Source organism: Zalophus californianus, chromosome 15 (genome assembly GCF_009762305.2).
Source record: "Zalophus californianus isolate mZalCal1 chromosome 15, mZalCal1.pri.v2, whole genome shotgun sequence".
Taxonomy (NCBI): Eukaryota; Metazoa; Chordata; class Mammalia; order Carnivora; family Otariidae; genus Zalophus; species Zalophus californianus.
The window spans coordinates 52,229,165-52,248,232 of NC_045609.1; positions in this window are offsets into that span (position 1 = coordinate 52,229,165).

Consider the following 19,068-nt stretch of genomic DNA (forward strand, 5'->3'; position numbering starts at 1 on the left):
CTCTCATCCATCTACTTTGAGTAGAGGCCCACATTCTCATGATGTCCTCTAAGACGCTCTGATGTGGCCACAATCCCTCCCTTACCTCTTCTCTTTTTCCTACTATCGCTCATTCCACCCTGTGCACAGTAGCATGGAGGGAGGATGATGCTGTCTCCCCCTGCCTGGAAGAGCATGGCCTCAGCTTGAAAGCTGGGGCAAAGCCTGCCAGCCCTCACAGCTGGGTGCTGTCAGATAACTGCACTCCCAGGAGCTGAACAGCAAGTTCTTTCTTCAAGGGGGATCCAAGTGCTTTATTCCATGGCTGCCACGCTCCCCAAAGTAATTTTTCCAGGAGGTTTTTGCCATCACCAGCCCCCAACCTGCCAACGACGTCTGGCCTGGATGTCCCAACCACGTGTTCCCACAGCATCCTGCACGTTCCCGCCCTGTGCCAGGGCTCTTCCACTGTCTCTGTCTCCTCCTGGACAGAGGACAGAGACTGTGTTAATTTAATTCACCATTGTATCCCCAACCCTAACCAGAGCTTGGAACATAGAAGACACTCAGCAGATGGTTGTGAAATGAAAATATAAATGAATAAATGATACCAGCTGCCTCCATTCCCTTAACCTTCTACAGAATTAATAACAAAATCTTGAACCTAGTGGATATATGAAAATAAAAATATCACTGAGGACTATCAAGCCAGCTTTTCTGTATGGGTTGCTACATTCTGCTTGCTGATTGATGCTAGTGATTACTGCCACATTCACTATGGATGTGGATGTAAAATAGGGTTACTTGAGGGAAAGCTCCAACTTCCAAGCATGGGGACCCTGCTGAAGACATGGAACTTCAAAGGGCTCAGAAGAAATTTGTTACATACGCACAGACAGACACACACATCTAGCAGATCACACACAATGGAATAATTCCATAATGAAATTTTTATCTCAGACTGATTGGCCCCAGACCTCCCAACCCCACAGCTAAGCCAAAGATGATTTGGCATCGTTGTAAATATCTGAAGGACTCACAGTTTCCCTCTAGACCAGGATGTTATTTCCCCACCTTGGCTGCACAGTAGAAATACCTGGTGGGCTTTTAAAAATGCCAGTGCTCAGGCCATACCTGAGACCAATTACATCAGAATTTCTGAGGGCAAGAACCAGAGAATGATATTTTTCCAAGTGTGGCCCGTGCTTTCAGTGTGCAACCAGGGTTGAAAAGCACAGCACTAGATTCTTTCTTTGCCTGAGCTCTTTCATGGAGCCCTACTGGGTGGCAGATGTTGTAGGAGGCACTGTCTTTTGCCCTAATTTGTTTATATAAAATCATATCTCACCCATTTTGCGTGGACTGGCCTGCGCCCTAGAAGGGATCCAATTTTATAAGCCCTCATTATTTATGCTGTCAGAGGACAGCAAGAATAAGGAAAAAAAAAAGCTTGTAAACTTGCTTAAGCTTGCCCTTAATATCTAAAGAGAATCCTTTAGCTCAGTCCTTTATGAGAACATTGGAACTAAAGCCATTCCGCAGATAAACTCTGTAAATTTTAACTTACACACTACAATTTACTTGTGAGGGCATCAAATTTATTAATGTTCGGCGTTCCCAGCATTCTCTCTCCACCTTTGCTCACTCGGCCCCTTATTCCTCCCCCATTTTCTATGAAGAAAAGGGGGGAAATCTGGCTCTCTCCTGAGAAAGGCGATTAGCATAGCACCCAAACCTCGGGCCTCCGGGATTGTGGGACTGGGGCGTGTGCGGAAGTACGCATGCAGAGGAAAGAGGGGAGACCCAGGGACCAGAGCGGCAAGCACAGGGCAGAAGAAAGACACTCTAAGGAATTTGGGGGTGCTAAAAATAGAAGCGATCAAGAGATGTTAATGAATTTCTAAGGACTAAGTTATTATACCTGCGTCACTGAGAGAGTGAAGTAGAAAAACTAAAACTCTTGTACGGGCCACGCCACCGAAGTGCAGGCTCCCGCGGGCAGAACTGCAAAGACCACAGGTCTGTGTGAGTTACATCGATGCACTCCGCGCGCAGGTGCACGCCCCGCCCCCCCACGCCGACCGCGTCCCCCTCACTGGTCATGGGGCAGACGGATCGGATCCGGGTGGCTGCCGAGAATCTCCTCCTGGCTTCTGAGGGAACCGTCTTCTTTATCTGTCACTCTGCTTCTCCATCTGCTGTCCTCCTTTCGGACTCTCATTGCTCATTTCTGCTTTGCGTGCACACTGGCTGTGTCCTGGTATCCGCGCCTTGGAAACGCACAGTTGTCCCCGCGTACACTGTAGCTGTAGACATGGTCTCCTGTACTCCCGTCTGTAAGGTTATGGACGAAGCAGACATGTAGTTATTTAACATATATTCACGAAGTGCCGGCTGGATGCGTGACCCTGCAGGGGTGAAGCAGCTCAGTCACAGTCACACATCCCTGGCCTCAGGGAGCCTACACTCTAGCAAGGAAGCCCGTGTAATGAAGCAAGCATTAGGTCGGGTTTTTTTAAGTATTTCTTTTAGTTTTTAATTAATTTATTTGAGAGAGAAATAGAACAAGCAGGGGGAGAGGGAGAGAGAATCTCAAGGAGACTCAGTGCTAAGAGCAGAGCTGGGCGCGCGGTCCTATCCGAGGGCCCTGAGGTCGTGACCTGAGCCAAAACCAAGAGTCAGATGTTCAACTGACTGAGCCACCCAGGCGCCCCGATACTGTTTTTTTAAAATATAGGGCGAAAATAAGGTGTACACTGCAGAGACTCCCAATCACGGAAGACTTCCCGAGGAAGTGACATTTGAGGTGAGGATGGAAGAAGACAGGTGACAAGAGGGGGGCAAAAGGGTATTCTAGCAAGGGTTAAGAGTGTGTTGAAAACCTGGTAAGGACAGTGAAGAATACTCAAGGAACGAAAGGAAGTTGAGCATGACAGGAGACGAGTGCTTGAGGGGAGACATGGTGAGAGACAGTGACAGAGGTCAGGGGAGGATGGGTCTGGATCTTGGAAGCCCTGTTAAGAAATCTGAACTGTATTAAGAGTAAAAGAGACCCCTACAGTAGCACTACCCAAGGAACTTTTGGAGGCCGGTGGAAATGTTCTATATCGGTTCTGTTCAGCATGGTAGCCACCAGCTTCATGTGGCTATTGAGCACATAAAATGTGGCTAGTTCAACAAAGGCACTGAATTTTTTACTTTAGTGAATTTAATAGGACACCCGTATCGGACAGCGCACCCCTACAGTATTATAATCACGGGACACTTAGGCACATTTGTTGACACATGTATGTACACATACCTACATAAATGGTTTTGTGGTTGCACATGATTATACACCCTCATACCTCAGTAATGTGCATATAGGTACAACCAGACACAACTGCAGAAGACAGACCATTACCTATCCTTATAGAAGGATATGAGACCATTACCTACAACAAACGGAAATTGATACTGGAAATAGTGCATGAGTCCGTATAGGGAGATTTGACACAGGAAGAATTGGTGTGAGAAGGATATGGGTGGGATGTAAAACAAAGTGATACTTTTTAACTGAAAACAGGAAAAAAAAAAAAAAGAAAAACCAATGAAACCACCAGCGGTTTAGGATCTAAGCTTTATTTCCTTCTATCTTTTCATCTTTCAGTAAAAGACTTTCATAAATGACACATACCCTTCGAAGGCACACTGGAACTGTAAGGGTCACCTTGATAACTGGGAAGAACTCCAAAGGACATAGACAGAAAAGGGGAAGGAAGCCCTCTTTAACTGGGATGACTAACTGTCTAACTGACATTCATCCACTCAGAAAATTTTAGGCATTCTGGTTTGTACAAGTATTTATTTTGAAGTTATTAAAATTGTATGAGATGGAATAGATGAAGTCCTAGCTATGAGAATTATTAGTTTACCTAAAAGATTTACCATCTCATGGACTAGAATAATGACCTTTTCCTTGCTGAAAAGGTAATTAAATTCTACACACATGAACTAAACAATAACTCCTCCATCCAGTAAACAGTGTAATTGTAAATAGCTAGGAATGTTATGATGTGCTTTCCAGTGCTCATCTTACCCAATAAGTCTCTTGAAGGATACTTTACCCAGCCTGGCCTAGCAATTCCCTCAATATGCTGTGCTCCTAATTGCTTCTGAGTCTTTGCACATGCTGTTCCCTCTACATGTAACGCTCTTCCCAATCTCTTGCCAAGTTACCCCATGCCCATCTTTCAGGTCTCAATTTACACACCACTTCCTTAGGAATGTGGTGTCCAACCCATTCCACCTAACCCAGATCAGATCAGTCCTTCCTGTTTTACATTTCCAAAGCCCCTGTTCTTCTCTTTCATAGCACTTTTCAGATTTATAATAACTTAATTACTTGCATAATTCTTGTTTAACTTTATCTTGTCCTCTGGATTGTTGGCTCCATGAGGTCAGATATTGCAATCTGCCTTATTCGTCATTCATTGTGTCTACAGGATTTAGTACAGGTCTCAGCAGATAGTAGGTGCTCAATAAATATTAATTAAATGCTCCATAAGTGAATGAATGTATTTAATTTTGTTTTCCCTTTAGGTTTGTTCATATCATCCCTTCCTTCCATCTTGCTCTATCATAAGCTACACTATTGTGGAATTCTAGACAATGGAAAACAACTTAAAAGAAACCCTAAGCCCCGTGCATAGTTGATTAACTCTGGGATTCCTTGTGCAGTTCCCCTTAAGATCTGATAGAGCATCTGGTGGTAAATCATTAAGTCACAGCAGCTATAAACATGTTCAGGCCCAGCATGCACTTGGTCTGACATCCAACCAGTCTTCCAGGTGTCACAGAAATGCCTCCATCCATTTCAGAAATGTGCTTACTACAGAAATATGATGCTCAGTTTGTTATATTTATGAGAGACTGAATTTCTAGGATGCCTTCAATCAATAGAAAATAGACATTATATTCTTACCTGAAAGCAATAGTGGTGTGACTGGCTATGAATCTGGGAGTGAGGGAAATAAGATGGCTCTCAGAACATTATTTTAATAGAGATGTGCTAACCTACCTTAGGGAGAATGGCTTTCCGAACAATGAGACTTGATTGTAATGGGAATTACAAAAATTTTAAAATATCCGTTGGCCAAAAGGGGATTGATCAGTGCTGGAGATGTAGAAAGGAAGCAGTAACAGTGAAGGACGTTCCAGACAACAGATCTTGAGGAGCTATGGTCCCGTTAGCAGAACCTTTTCTCCCTTGAGAGGGGGTTGAGCAGGCTATCTGCATCTATTGTGAGTTAACATCCTTTTCATCCAACTCCTTATTCTGACGCTATGCTCACCAAGCTACCTTTGATTATAATTTGGTTTCTTATGTCTGTCTGTCTACTGGGAGGTAGGATGTTAATCTTGCCAATATGCCTGTCCCTTCAGCCCTAACAGTTGTGTTTCTCATCGGAAAGACATGCATTGGCACAGGGGTCCTGCGAACGCGGCTAACCTCAGTCCTCTCCTGAGAGGTATGCCCCTCCTCCCCATCCCCAGGTGGTGCTAGAAGCAGGTGACAAGGCATGTCCAGCTGAGGCCAGCCCTAGGCTGGAGCACCCACCACAAAGGCTGGCTGCAAGTTCCCTGAGGTGTCACCTGCCCTCCCCACTCTCCTGGCAAAATCCCAACCTGCTGTACGCAGTCTCTGTCCAAATTTAAAATGGAGCCCTGGCAAAGTAACTTGTCTGTTAAAAGCAGCCACACCCTCCCAGAGATCCTTTTGAAGATTCCCCGGAAGAGACACGAAATTCAAGTCATATCATGGGGATGAACATGACTGCCTCAGGAAAGACAAGGACAGCTGGGAGAAAGGCCAGGAGAAGGAGAGTAGAAGTAGAGTAAGGGGCTAATGTCCTCATCATAGCAACTGATGAGCCAAAAGATACTGTATCAGAGAGTTGAATGGAAACCTGGTAGAATATAACTAAGTTAAAGAACTATCAATAAAAGAACTAAAAGTAACCACATTGTAACAGATATATCGATGAAGAAAGAACTAACAATAGTAATGGTAACTACGTTGCCCTAGATAAACACATGGATGAGCATAGGAGAAGTACAAGAGAATCAAATTCAGTTCCACCATAGCAGGGAGCGGATAGACAATGTAAAGAGAAGCATGTTATTTAGAGATCTAGGGGTAAACTCACAGAAAACATACCTTAAAAAGTTTTAAGTGGTTACCTCTGGAAATCTGACTGAGTAAAAAGGGTTGTGGCAAAGGAGGGTTTTTTTAAATAAGTCTATCATTATGATGATGATGATTATTAGATTTTGATTGTGTACATTTTGAGTCATTCATTCATTCAATAAACCTTTATTAAGTGCCAGCCATGTGCAAGGCAGAATCCAGGCCCTGGAGATATTAGCACTGAACATAATACACAAAAATCCTGCCCTCAAAAATGTAGTAGAGGGGACAGAAAACAAGTAAACAATAAAATATATGGTATGCCACATGATGTTAGTGCAATTGAAGAAAATAAAGCTCTCTTATATCAGGTGAGAGATTTCAACACAGACTTGAAGGAGGTAAGGGAGGGAGCCATGTGGATTCCTTTGAAGGAAGACTGTTCCAGCAGAGGGAACAGCCAGTGCAAAGGTCCTGAGGTGGAAATGCCTAATGAGTTGGAGGAAAAGCAAGAGGCTAATGCAGCTGGAATGGAGGGAATGAGAAGACATAATCAGAAGAGGTAGCAGTGCTGGGATGGAGGGGGGTACAGTATAAGGCTTAGTAGCTATACCCAGATTTTGGCTTTTACTCTGAGTAAGATGGGAAGCCCATTGAAGGTATTCCAGCAGAAGAGTAACATCTAACAAGTTTTTAAAAATCTGACATTTTATTAAATTTTATTTTACTATGTTACGTTAGTCACCATACAGTACATCATTAGTTTTTGATGTAGTGTTCCATGATTCATTGTTTGCCTATAACACCCACTGCTCCATGCAGAACGTGCCCTCCTTAGTACCCATCACTGGGCTGACCCATACCCCACCCCCCCACCCTCTAAAACCTTCAGTTTGTTTCTGAGTCCATAGCCTCTCTTGGCTCGTCTCCCCCTCCGATTCCACCCCTCCTTCATTTTTCCGTTCCTTCTCTGTGACATTTTTAATAATAGGCTTTTTTGAGATTGTCAGGGGGAGGACAAGTAAGAAGGGAAAACAGTTGATAAAAAATTTTTTAAGTTAGGGGCGCCTGGGTGGCTCAGCCTCTTAACAGAGGCTGCCTTCGGCTCAGGTCATGATCCCAGGGTCCTGGGATCGAGCCCCATGTTGGGCTCCCTGCTCGGTGGAAGCCTGCTTCTCCCTCTCCCACTCCCCCTGCTTGTGTTCCCTCTCTCGCTGTGTCTCTCTCTGTCAAATAAATAAATAAAATCTTTAAAAAAATTTTTTATAAAGAAAGACAGTAAAAAAATAGACTCTTAATTTATCATTAAATAAAAGGATATGTTTTCTTGTTTTAACCTGTGAATACCTGTGGGCTAAATATCTTTCATGACACAATGTAAGAACTTCCCATAGTTGCTCTTGGAGGTTCTTTTAACAAGCTTACTCTCAATGAGGGCCCATCTGCCAACCAACACCACTGGATTTCCAGAGTTTGGAGATCAGGGGAGCTCCACAGCCATCCCAGCCTCCCCCGTTCTCCTCCTTTGATGTTGAGTCATAGGTATTTCTGTCTTGTTGTTCCCATGTCAGTGGTTCCCAGACCTGGTTATCATTAGAATCACATGGAAGAGCTTTTTACAAATATAGACTTCTGGGGCCCTCCCCCAAGAAGTTTCTGAATATTTGGGCTTGAGGTGGGATCTAAGCAGTGATGGCAGGAGGGCAATTCACCCTTGACCCCTCAAGGGCAGGGTGGTGGGAGGAGAGCAACCAGGTGCAGGGAATAAGTGGGTGTGTTGTCTTTTAGAGAATTTAAAGAATGATAATAGAACCGAGAGTCAGCCTGCTTTTTATTATCACCATGTGCTAACAGTTCTAAACATTGTCAGTGATCAAATATTTCTCCAAAATCTAGTTTGTTTGTTTGTTTAGATTTTATTTATTTCACAGAGAGAGACCCAGTGAGAGAGAGAACACAAGCCGGGGGAGTGGGAGAAGGGGAGGGAGAAGCAGGCTTCCCGAGGAGCAGGGAGCCCGATGTGGGGCTCGATCCCAGGATCCTGGGCAGGATCGAAGGCAGACGCTCAACGACTGAGCCACCCAGGCGCCCCTTGTTTGTCTGTTTGATTGGTTGGTTGGTTTTGTTTGGTTGTGGGGGTTTTATTTGGTTGGTTTTTTTTTTTCTTTTTTTGGTCTAAGTTCTAAGCACTTGCTTTAAGTAATATACATATTTTAAAGATTTTATTTATTTGAGAAAGAGCATGAGCTGGGGGGAGGGGCAGAGGGAGAGAGAGAAGGAGACTCCCCGCTGAGCAGGGAACCCCACGTGTGGCTCGATCCCAGCACCCCGGGATCATGACCTGAGCTGAAGGCAGACACTTAAAGAACTGAGCCACCCAGGTGCCCCAAGTTTAAGTAATATATACTCAAGCCTCAAATTGTACATTTTTATTAATAATCCTTTAGTGAACATTATATTCTACATGGAAGTAATTTGCAGAACTCCCAGTTATTTAGCCAGTCCCCAACACAGTCTCACCTACACGTGTTCATTTGTGTAGAAAAGTGAAACAGAAAAGTTTTTTTTAAGATTTTATTTTTTTTATTTTTTTTTAAAGATTTTATTTATTTATTTGACACACACAGAGAGAGAGAGAGAGCACAGGCAGGTGGAGCAGCAGGCAGAGGGAGAGAGAGAAGCAGGCTCCCCGAGGAGCAGGGAGCCCAATGTGGGGCTCGATCCCAGGACTCTGGGATCATGACCCGAGCCGAAGGCAGTCACTTAACCAACTGAGCCACCCGGCGCCTCTTTTTTTAAGATTTTAAAAATTTGAGAGAGAGTGTGCACAAGCAGGGGGGAGGGGCAGAGGGAGAGGGAAAAGCAGACCCCCCACTGAGCAGGGAACCCCACACCAGGTTCAATCCCAGCACCCTGGGATCATGACTTGAGCACAGGCAAAGACTTAACCAACTGAGCTACCCAGGCGCCCCCAGAGAAAGTTTTTAACCGTTGAAGCTGGAGGCTTGCTTGGGGTTCAGTACCTGTAGTACTAGATCTTCCTGCATTCTAAATAAATCAGAATAACCCATGGTATAGTCTTAGTCAAGATGAAGAAACAGAACTTAAGTTATTTCAAATTTTAAAAAATAAAAAAAAACAACAACAAAAAGTTATTTCAAATTTGCCATTCAATGTAACCACCTGGAGTTTTTGTGTTCCAAATTTAAGATGGTGAAATAGAGTGTAAATTATGAAGTACAACATATATTCTGGGATGGGCAAATTTTATTCCATACTTGAACTATCATATTGAATTTTTTTTTTTTTTTGAGTAAGCTCCATGCCTAATGTGGGGCTTGAACTCACAACCCAGAGATCAAGGTCAGATGCTCTACTGACCGAGCCAGCCAGGTACCCCCTGAATAATATTTTTAAATTAAAAGTTCTTCTTTTAAATTGTTAACTATTTATAAAATAAAAATGAGTCAAGAAAATGTTATTTTATATACATCATTTGTTTTATTATATCTACATTATATACAACATATGTCATATATTATTTATAACATGACACATACCTTATATAATTAGTTACTACCAATTATTGCATAATTACTGTTAAAATAATTTTGTCACAGAATGGCAGACGGTGTTAATCTGCTCCAGTTGTCAAATGGGCTAGGTCCCTCCCTGGATCTAGAGGTCTATGTTGTAAAAGTTCTCCAGGTCCTTTTGACATGCAGCCAGATGCAGGAATCATTCTCTGTAGCACCTTCACCACTTGCTCCAACTCTGTTTCTATATTGTCCATCTTCCTTCCCCATACCAGCTCTACTCCCACTTTCCCCGTTAGGTCTACCAAGTCTCCTGGGGAGGTGAAGGGGTGCTAATTAAAACCTTTGTTGCCTCTAGGCAGTGGTGTGCTGGTAAATACTTAACAACCAGTTCTCTAGGGGATTTATAGCATTTATGGATTTCTAGAGTATAGAATACTCCCAACACCAACACGATGTCAACCTGCTTGAGAAGTTCCTGCAATAACAGTCAGCTGTCACAAGCTTAAACAAGTCAGCTGGAGCACACCACTGTTCCCAGGGTTTCCTAAGACATTCAGCTGGAAGGAGAATGGATTCCCATGGAAGAGTTCGCTCATTTTTTTTAAAGATTTACTTACTTATTTGAGAGAGAGAGAGAGTGAATGAGAGGGACAGGAGTGGAGGGGAGAGAGAATCTCAAGCAGACTCCCCGCTGAGCCTGGAGTCCAACTCGGGGCTCTATCTAACCTGAGCCAAAATCACAAGTCTGGCGCTTTAACCACCTGAGCCACCTAGGCACCCCAAGTTCGCCCATTCTTTTAGAAACTAAGGTTCAGTTTTCTGGATCACTCCTTACGTTTGTAAATTCATTGTTAAAATTTAGACTACTCTTACATACACTCTCCCACCATGGGTCAGGAATAACAAATTTCATGTTCCTTTCTTCATCCACTTTATGAAACACACACCACCCCCAGAGTCAGTAGTGTTCTGGGATGAAAATGTGCCTTTCTAGCAACGTGTGTGTAAACACACACCTACAAACTCTTTTTTTTAATTTTTTATTGTTATGTTAATCACCATACATTACATCATTAGTTTTTTAAAATAATTTTTATTGTTATGTTAATCACCCTACATCATTAGTTTTTGATGTAGTGTTCCATGATTCATTGTTTGTGCATAACACCCAGTGCTCCACGCAGAATGTGCCCTCTTTAATACCCATCACCAGGCTAACCCATCCCCCCACCCCCTCCCCTCTAGAACCCTCAGTTTGTTTTTCAGAGTCCATAGTGTCTCATGGTTCGTCTCCCCCTCCGATTTACTCCCCTTCATTCTTCCCCTCCTGCTATCTTCTTCTTTTTTTTTTATTTTCTTAACATATATTGCATTATTTGTTTCAGAGGTACAGATCTGTGATTCAACAGTCTTGCACAATTCACAGCGCTCACCATAGACATACCCTCCCCAATGTCTATCACCCAGCCACCCCATCCCTCCCACACCCCCGCCACTCCAGCAACCCTCAGTTTGTTTCCTGAGATTAAGAATTCCTCATATCAGTGAGGTCATATGATACATGTCTTTCTCTGAGTGACTTATTTCACTCAGCATAACACCCTCCAGTTCCATCCACGTCGTTGCAAATGGCAAGATCTCATTCCTTTTGATGGCTGCATAATATTCCATTGTGTATATATACCACTTCTTCTTTATCCATTCATCTGTCGATGGACATCTTGGCTCTTTCCACACTTTGGCTATTGTGGACATTGCTGCTATAAACATTGGGGTGCACGTACCCCTTCGGATCCCTACATTTGTATCTTTGTGGTAAATACCCAGTAGTGCAAGTGCTGGATCGTAGGGTAGCTCTATTTTCAACTGTTTGAGGAACCTCCATACTGTTTTCCAGAGTGGCTGCACCAGCTTGCATTTCCACCAACAGTGTAGGAGGGTTCCCCTTTCTCCGCATCCCCGCCAACATCTGTCGTTTCCTGACTTGTTAATTTTAGCCATTCTGACTGGTGTGAGGTGGTATCTCATTAAGGTTTTGATTTGGATTTCCCTGATGCTGAGCGATGTTGAGCACTTTTTCCTGTGTCTGTTGGCCATTTGGATGTCTTCTTTGGAAAAATGTCTGTTCGTGTCATCTGCCCATTTCTTGATTGGATTATTTGTTCTTTGGGTGTTGAGTTTGATAAGTTCTTTATAGATTTTGGATACTAGCCCTTTATCTGATATGTCATTTGCAAATATTTTCTCCCATTCTGTCGGTTGTCTTTTGGTTTTGTGGACTGTTTCTTTTGCTGTGCAAAAGCTTTTTATCTTGATGAAATCCCAATAGTTCATGTTTGCCCTTGCTTCCCTTGCCTTTGGTGATGTTTCTAGGAAGAAGTTGCTGTGACTGAGGTTGAAGAGGTCGCTGCCTGTGTTCTCCTTTAGGATTTTGATGGACTCCTATCTCACGTTTAGGTCTTTCAACCATTTGGAGTCTATTTTTGTGTGTGGTGTAAGGAAATGGTCCAGTTTCATTCTTCTGCATGTGGCCGTCCAATTTTCCCAACACCATTTGTTGAAGAGACTGTCTTTTTTCCATTGGACATTCTTTCCTGCTTTGTCAAAGATGAGTTGACCATAGAGTTGAGGGTCCATTTCTGGGCTCTCTATTCTGTTCCATTGATCTGTGTGTCTGTTTTTGTGCCAGTACCATACTGTCTTGATGATGACAGCTTTGTAATAGAGCTGGAAGTCCGGAATTGGGATGCCGCCAGCTTTGTTTTTCTTTTTCAACACTCCTCTGACTATTCGGGGTCTCTTCTGGTTCCATACAAATTTTAGGATTATTTGTTCCATTTCTTTGAAAAAAGTGGTTGGTATTTTGATGGGAATTGCATTGAATGTGTAGATTGCTCTAGGTAGCATTGACATCTTCACAATGTTTGTTCTTCCAATCCATGAGCATGGAACGTTTTTCCATTTCTTTGTGTCTTCCTCAATTTCTTTCATGAGTATTTTATAGTTTTCTGAGTACAGATCCTTTGCCTCTTTGGTTAAATTTATTCCTAGGTATCTTATGGTTTTGGGTGCAATTGTAAATGGGATTGACTCCTTGATTTGTCTCTCTTCTGTCTTGTTGTTGGTGTATAAGAATGCCACTGATTTCTGTGCATTGATTTTATATCCTGCCACTTTACTGAATTCCTGTATGAGTTCTAGCAGTTTTGGGGTGGAGTCTTTTGGGTTTTCCACATAAAGTATCATACACACCTACAAACTCTTCCTTCTCCCCTTAAGTTTGTTGGCAGAATGTACCCGAGAGAAGTTCCACTGCTTCCTGTCTCCAACAAACCTGTTCCTCTGTATAACTCACCTTAAGTCTTTCTTCATTCTTTCCTCTCAAAAGGAGGTGCTAAGAGATGAGGCAGCTTCCCTTCCTGACTTTGAACTGTGAGTCATAGCCAAACAGGCCTGGGTTCAAGTCCTACTCATTACCACTTACACCAGGTGAGACTATTTACCATTTCTGAGCCTCAGCAATAGTCAATACCTCATAGGGTTTGTGTGAGATTTAAATGAGATAATACTAGCTAAGCGTGTTGCCTGCGCCTGCAACATAGTTAGCCTCAGCAAGTTCCATTATTATTCTAATTACCTTGGTAAGTATCAATGTGATCAATCTCCTAGACTTTCCAGTTACCATGGAAATGAATAGCTGAGGTGCTGATGTTCACTAAGATAATACCCAACCGGATTGAAAACAGTTGAAGGATTCTTCACATTGCTCAGTCCTTGCACTTATAATTACTTACAGAGCATTGCTTAGAAGCAATCCTAGTATGTAATTTCTTTGCAGTGCTTTGTATAAACAAACTCTCAATACTTAATTCCTTCTTATTACTTAACTTCACTTGTGCTTTGTTTTCTTAACTATTTTGTGAAAATGCAGGAGTCATGTCTTATTCATCAGTGAGCTCCTTCAAAGCACTTAGCAGAGTGCCTGGTATGAAGTGGATGTTCAGTAAATATTTGACTGACTACATTGTTTATAGAAAATGTTTGCAGTGTATTTTTGTTTGTTTGGTTTGGTGCTGTAAATCTGTAATATATTTTTATTCCTGATTCCCAGGGATTAAGGACTGTGGACAAAGCAAAGCACCTCTTCCCCCCGCCAAAAAAAGAAATGTACATTATTTATACTAGTACAAAGTATATATGTATATAGATATACTCAGTTATAAAAATGATATAAGGAATATAGTTTTACCTTCAGAATGATAATAATGCATTAAGGATCTTCAGACCTGTTGCATTTCTCTGTGCCTCTATTAGAAACTCAGTAGGGCATTTTGGGAGCTGACCCAGGCTATGTCCATGACCAGGCTATGCCCAGGTGTTCAACACCTGCCTGCCTCAAGACAGATCTTGCCATATTATTCTTATAGTGGACGCAGGAGGCAGAAAGCCTAAAGAAATTTGGGGACAGTGGTACCACCTGTGTGGCTATGACTAGACATAAGTGACAGCACTTGCTGAACTCTTAGTTGCTGGGAGCAAAGGAGAAGGAGAGTCATGGATGGAACCAGGTGTTTGACTTGAACCATGGGAAGGATGCAGTTTACTGGGTTGGAAAACTATGGCAAAGAAACAGGTTTCAGAGGGAAGAGAATAGTCTAGTTTTGGAACCAGCAAAGTTAAGATGCTTATAAGTCATCTATGTGCAGATGTCAAGGAGGAAACTGGACCTAGAAGACTAGAGCCCTAAAGAGTAGTCTGGGCTGGATACATAAGTCAGGAGGAGGTCATGAATACATAGATGGGCTTTGAAAATAAGAGCGGATAAATTTACCTGGAAAGAGAAATGAGAAACTCTGCTTTAGAAAAGGCAGAGAAGAGTGGAAGTCTGAAAAGCAGATAGGAACTGACAGAGAAGTAGGAGAAAGACCAAGAAAAAGTAGAATCACAGAAGCCAAAAGAGGAAGATGTCTCAGGTTGGTTTCCTCAGGAAGCAGACTCTGGGACAAGACTGAGCATCAAAGGAGTCTCTCTAACACCCATGGAAAGGAAGGGAAGGAGACAGGAGTGAATAGAAAGAGAAGTTGAACTGCAATGCAGGACCAAAGTCACCTTGGCTCAACCCACAGGGTGCTCTGGAGCTAGAATGACTTAGAGTCTAGTTGGGGTAGGCAGGCCTTTACTCAACATCAGTTGTATTGGATGGGAGTCACCAAAGAAGAAGTATGATCTTGGTCCATGGGCTCTTTGCAGCCCAGGGCCTCCCTGAACAGACTCATACCTGAAGGCTCTGTCTTCATCACTCCCAGCAGCTGGGGCAACGAGTCCCTCACCAAAGGTGGCTCTGTGTAGTACATCACAGCATCCACCCTGACAGCAAGTTCATCAGCAGTGCTGAATGTTCAGGTAACTCAAGGGTGTACATTTCACTTGACAATGTTAGTTTGGTGGCATTATGGGTTACAGTTTGATTTTCTAAGTGTTGGAGAATTACTGAAAGTGGGGTAATTCAGGAATTTGTGCATACAACTCTTGTATTTGAAGGGGAGCCCAACAATGAGGTAGAGGCTAGAAGATGGAATGTGGGATAGGTGAAGGATTTTGTGTTGTTGTTGGTTATACTATAGAAGATCTTCTTCCCAGTGACCCAGTGGCTCCCATCCTTGGGTTCCATGAGACATTCCCACATCCTTAAAATAAATTACCCTTTACATGTTTAGGCTTTGTGAAGGTGATTTTTTTATTACTTGCAACCAAAGTGTCTGTATCAGTCAGGATTTTATCAGAGGAGTACTACCATGAGTGCTATAGGGTAAGGGATTTATTATAGTATTTAGACTTCATATGATAGTAGGATGTGTTGGACAATTTTATATAAGACTGTTGCCTCTATGTCTGATGTTGGACCAGAGCTCTAGATCAGCAGGGTTGGCAAGAGGGAAGGAGAGAGGGAAGGAAGGAAGGAAGGAAGGAAGGAAAGAAGGGATGGAGGGAGGGAGAGAGGGAGGGAACACAGGAAATGGGGAGAGCAAGGACAATCTAGAACCCCTGAAATGGAACCCATGAAGACAAACTACCTCAACTTTGATAACATGAGTGACCTATGAGAAAAGCCAGTAGCCTTCATCATGGAACTGCACACACACCTGGCCCAAGCCTCAGAGAAGCTGAAGGAGAAAATCCAGCAGTAAGTGGAGGAGCTAGAAGCCTGGATGCTGCCCTGTGCCAAGAAGGGGAGCAACAGACCAGTGGCAACATGAAGGAGCTTCCACTGTGCCTGGTGTAGAAATGGCTGAAGCTTCGTTTGTCTTCCAAATCTCCTCCAGATTTCTCCTGTGGCCAACCCTAATCTCAAATCATATGGAGAAGTAATTTCACTTCCCTAAATATACACAATAAAAAGACACCACAGATCCCCAGATAACTCAAGGGCTACAATTTCCTTACAGAATTACTGTAAAGGATTGGAGATACTGCATACATGTAAATCTCACAGAGTGACAGGCATATAACTGGTCCTCAACAATGAGAAGGGAATGATAATGTTGTTAATGATACTAATAAGATAACTTGTTAAAACGTTAATTTATGGTTTCTTTTCCTGATACTTTTCCTTATATTTTAAGCGGATAGCCCTAATTATCCCCAGTATGTATTCTTCTTAGTACTAGAACTCCCCTCAGTACTATTTTTCTTTTGCAGCCACAAGTGAGTCTTATGAATTAGTTCAGTGAGTGGATTGGGAATACAAATGACATGAGAACTTTTAGATCACCTCCTAAAAGACAAGTTATAGGTCCTGGGCTTCCTCTCTTTCCCTTTTCTGTGGACTGAGTCACAGACAGGGAGCACACCCAGCTCTGGCCATGCACATAAGGACAACGTCCTGCGAACTAGTGGAAGGAGAGATAAAAGGAGCCTACATCCCTACAAGACCACATGGAGGAGAAAAGCCCATGAAAGAGATAGCTGCCCTGACTTCTCACCTCCATGCTGCTATTCAAGTCATCATCATATATTTGTGTCTTTTATCGTAAAAACTGAGTCCATACCCTAACTAAAACACATTTTCTAGCATCTACACATTTTTCCTGAAGACCTAAAGCAGAAATTGCTTGAAGTCTCTACCAGTTTTAAATATCTAAACTCATGGAATAGATGTTTCCAGGAGATGAAGAGAGACTGAGGAGGGGCTTGAAAACAAGGGGAAAGAATGCTGTCTTCCAGAGAAGAGGACTGAGGTCTTCAGGATCCATGAACAGTAGGAGGCCTCAGCCCACTCTCTGGAAGAGTCCCCGGAGGTAGCAAGTATTAAGGGGAATGAGTGCATGCTGCAAGTATTAAGGGGAATGAGTGCATGCTGCAAGTATTAAGGGGAATGAGTGCATGCTGCAAGTATTAAGGGGAATGAGGCTGGACCCTGGTTCGCTGGCTCTGGATCTCATCACAGAATATCATGATTGGGGCAACAGAGATACAGAGGTGAGGGGCCGTTTGGACTGGGACGAAGAAGGTCTCAGCAGTAAACAGTCAGTTAGCAGAGGGGTCATGCTAACGCTCTGCCACCAGAAGACCCAAGAACACTTTACCCAACGGCAATCCAGGTGGAACCTCAGTAAAAACCAAGATGTATTTCCCATTAACTTGGCCCTATGGGGACTCTGAGATAGAGATAATATTATTTTAAAGAAAATACAGAAATATGGATGAGTTTGTAGATGTGGATTCCATTTGATATATCATAATTTTTTATTATTATCTAAGAGTCATGCCAGATTTTGTATTTATCCCAGGGTAATCCCTGCCTTGGCTCAGGGACTAGCTAAGGCTGAGTAGCAGAGTGAGAAAGACTCGGGGAGGCAGGGCAAGAGACACCATCATGGTCTCAAAGGACTGTGGCTCTGGAGCTGAGTAGTCTTTTCCTTAGTTCTTGTGCCTCTGATGTCCACCAGGCTACTACCTTTCTCTTTCCCCAGGTGCTGAGCTTGATGCAAACAAATAGGGCAGCTTGGGAATGGTGGTTACCCAGGGTGTCCTCCATCTCAAGCTCCTCCTGGAGCAGTGAGTCCCAGGGTATCAGCATCACCAGACATGTGGGAGTGGTCAGGGCCTTCCTTAGAAATTACAGAAGAGCTACAGCCAGCAAGGACTCTAGAGACCCTACAGTGTAACTTCCCCATTACCTACATGAGCAACCAGGGCCTACAGAGGAGCCACTTGCCCACATGTACACAGCTAGTTGGAGGCAGAGATAAGCCAAGATCAAGGCTCTTGATTCTCAGACTAGTCCTTAATTTATTACACATAGGAAGAACCTAAAGAGAATTTTTTCCATTGATTTTATTGGGGCAATATAAAGGGGAATTAGATGTCCATATACCCCTTCCATAATCCCGCCAAGGAGCTGTAAACTTTCAGTATTCATTTCAACCCTTGAATCCTTAAGCCCATAAGCTCTTATGTTGACATAAGCAGGAATAGAGCTCCAGGAGAATGTAGGAAGGGATGTGGAAGCCAAAAGATGCTGATGGGTGGACTTCCAGAGAACCCATAGCCAAAGCTGACTTCCAGCATCTCAGTCTCTTCCTCTCTCCCTCTCTCCCTTTCATAGACATACAAACCATCCCCAGCTAGGGCAAGGCACAAGAAGGACTAGAGGTGACAAGGATCAGACCAGCCTGGAGGGAAGAGATCCCTCTCGAGGTAAAACACTAAAATTTCCTAGTAGCCAGTCCACCTGGAAACCATTGAGATGTTCTGCAAGTTCCAAAGGGCTAACAAATTGTGGAGAGTCTCACCATAAGGGCCTGGGCTTTTATGGCCCCAAGGCAGGTGTAACAAACAGCTGGAAAAGACAAATAAAGCCGCTTCTTGGCAGCCAGGTGCACTGGTCCCAGGAAGCAGGGTGGCCAGCCCAGCTGTCTGTTCTTAAACCCCTCCCTCTCTCCCTTTTTCCCTCTCTCCCTTCTTCTCTTTCTCTCTTCCTTCCTTCCCTGTTATCATCCATTTACTAATCCAAAAACATGTATTTGCGTTCCTTCTACATGCCAGGAACCCTGCTTAGATGCTATGCTTCAAAGGCAACCTGTAGTCTCTGCCCTAGAGGACCTTGCACATTTTTATAGATTATCCATTCATGTATTCATTCCCTCAACACACATTTATGAGTTGCTGGGTTAGGAAAAATACAGCCCCCTAGGCCTGGAGCTTACACTATTACATGCCCTACACAATTAGCAACTCTTCTACCAAGCATGCAGAGAAAATACATGGTTCCTCTGAAGACTGATTATAGAATCATCTACCTTTCCCTTTCTCAAGTCCTTTATGCCCATGTCCACTCATTTTTCTTCCCAAAAAGGGAAATCGTTTGTGCCTGAAATT